The sequence below is a fragment of the Rhinolophus sinicus genome, linkage group LG01 (genome assembly GCF_036562045.2).
Source record: "Rhinolophus sinicus isolate RSC01 linkage group LG01, ASM3656204v1, whole genome shotgun sequence".
Lineage (NCBI taxonomy): Eukaryota > Metazoa > Chordata > Mammalia > Chiroptera > Rhinolophidae > Rhinolophus > Rhinolophus sinicus.
The window spans coordinates 136824777-136827630 of NC_133751.1; the positions used below are offsets into that span (position 1 = coordinate 136824777).

Below are 2854 nucleotides of genomic sequence, written 5' to 3' on the forward strand. Positions count from 1 at the left end.
AACACAGAGAAGATTTAATATGTTTTGTTCAATTGGCATAAAAGACTAAAGGTGTTGATACAGCTTTCCAGACTACTTAATACAATCTCTTAACTTACATATTACAACAAATGTTCATTAACATTTCAGAACTTATTGATAGAAGGCCAGAGTGAGGAGGTGGTTCTTGCCCATGTTTTGTGTACTCGTATATACATGTGAGTAAGAGTGGTAAGAGTACCAGTGAGTGAGTGTGTGTGTGGGGGAGGGGTCACGTGGCTTGTTGTTCACCCCCTCCTCCACCCTTTCCTCTTGCCTGCAGCCCCTGCAGTGGCTGCTCTCTGGGCAGTAGGAAATGAGCAATAAGGATGACACTGACGTGAAGAGCGATGCTAACAAACTGGGCTCATCATAATGCACCGGAACAAAAACATAGGGACCACACCAAAGACAGCTCTCACAGTGTGCAGAACTCAGTCCCATCCCTCCAAGGAGAGAAGGCACCTTGGGCCTAAATCCTAGACAAAGCCACAGAGTCTATCCAGTACACGATGCGGAGGAAAAAAACACACACACTAACACGACACTGAGGATCTCCAGAGGCAGAATGTTCTACTGGAGCAGCAAGTCCTTGCACTGGAGACGGTGAGGCCCAGGACCCAAAGGCAGACCAACTACCCCTCCTCACACAAGACCCTCCACACCAACGCCGAGGGCGGCACCATCTCTGCCTTAGATGGGGCTGGGACTCCAGCTTAGAGTCAGAGCCCCAAAGCAGGAGCTCTGTGGGCAGGCCAGCAATAAAAACTGTCGGTTGTCTCCAACTCCTCTCAGTTCATCTTTAGAACCCTCAGAACCATTTAAGAGTCTCTCTTTCTCTCTCTCTCTCTCTCTCTCTCTCTCTCTCTCTCTCTCTCTCTCCAATTTAATTTTTACCTGGAAGCTCTTGGACAACAATTGTCTTCTTTTTTTTTTTTTTTTTCCCCAGGGATACTCTGCCCCCACCAGGGATTTTTAAACCCAAACACCCGAACTTGGCAGCTTTTTTCTGCGGAGAATAGACAGCTGTCAGGACCTCTGAGCACATAGTGTCCTGACACCCCACCTCCTCCAGCCGTGCACCGCCTGGGACTCTCCTCCACTGCCACCCTCACTTCTGTTTGATAGACTTTGTGAATCTGCAGACTGGTCTACTTTAAGAAGATAATCGGATTTCTTTTTTCCTAAAAAGCTATTTATGACTCCTATTGAAAGATCAGTTCCTTGAGGACGTTTGCGGTATGAAAGGAAGCGGGCCCGGGTTTGCAGCGCAGAGTCCTTTGGCCTGTTTTACACCTGCTCCTCTCAGCCAGCCTTACAGTAGGAAGGGCTGCATGACACGTGTAGCATGTGTGGGGGACAGCAGCTGTGAAGTGGTAGCCAGCCGCCAGAGGGGGCTAGAGGCTGGGATAAGGAGGGGAGATCCGGTGGGGTAGAAGTTTTGTACTGAAGGCCAGTGATGATCTTTTGATATTTATTTCCTTCTACTGAAATTTGAATCTGAATGAATCATCTCTATTTCTGATGATGTCGGTATTGCGAAGCCACAGATTCATAGACTAATGATCAAATCTTCCTTTCTCTTCATGTCTATTTCTAAGAAAGAGCCAACTAATTTTGTATGTGAACACCAAGAGCAATTTACCTGTTACTAAGCCTACACCCAGGTGCGGCCCTTTCCCCACCCTGGCCCCACTCCCTGTTCGACTGTCCTGGAACCCATCCCCATTGTGTGATCCAGCCCTGGTTCTGGCTGTGGTCATCAGATCCAGTGAAGGATTTTGTGTGTTTAGGCCTCATTTCTCTGTCTTTTTCCCTCTCGGTTCCTGGCATGTGCTGATTTAAAGTGCAGTTTCAGTCTGTATTTGATTCCATCACATGGAAATAAAAAGTATGTTGTACATACCACCGAAGGCTTCCCTGTTTACTACAAGACTATAAATAAAAACTTATTTTATACTTAAAATGAAAGGAAGGGAACGAGGGAGGGAAGGAGGGAGGGAGGGAGGGAGGAAGAAAGGAAAAGGACGCCGCTGCTTACTCTGTGTACTGAAATGGATCTGGTAGCTGCCATTACTAAAATCATTTAAAAATGCACCTTCCAATATGAAGTGTAGTAAAATCTTGTCATATATTGTTCAAGTAGTTTTTAAAGAGACAGGAAACAAATTAAATTCTGTGATACAAGGCATAGGAGTTGGGTGGCAAGAGGCAGAATATTAGCATATCCAAGGAAGTTTGCATAGTTGGTAAAGAAATGATCAATTCACAATACAACTTCAGAAAAATAAAGGCTTGACAAAATATTCCTGTTTGTGAATACTGTGCAGGAGTGAGTCAAATACCAAATGGGGATCAGGAATTTTTTTAAGCAAATAAGAAACACTAATGTGAAGTTTGACTTTAAAACTTTCCTTTGGACAGAGCAGATGGATAACATTAGGCGAAGCCTTGTCCCTCCCCACTTTTTCACCCTAATTCTGAAATGTGAACTTACCAGAATTACTTATCTGGTTCTGATGCGGGCCTTTTTTTCCCTTGTGCCTGAGTAAGTGTTGGGATTTAGTGCATTAGGGTAGAGCCTTATGACCCAAAGTGAGAAGCAGTGGCACCTGGAGCTAGGTAGAAGTGCAGAATCTCAGGCTCTGTCTCATGACTACTGCATCAACATTCGCATTTCCATAGGATTCCCAAGTGTTCTACACGCGCTGGAAAGCAGGAGCTCCCAATCCTGGCTGTACATTACAGCCATCAGGAACTTACATCACAAAAGCAAATTAACACCAAAATATAAACAAACAAACAACAACAGCAACATAACACATAAACCCTAATG

At 44.9% G+C, this 2854-nt stretch overlaps 1 pseudogene; it reads left to right on the top strand.

Moving 5' to 3' along the window:
* Window positions 1-334: 334 nt before the first annotated feature.
* Window positions 335-824, top strand: LOC109449539 (protein max; annotated as a pseudogene).
* Window positions 825-2854: the final 2030 nt, after the last annotated feature.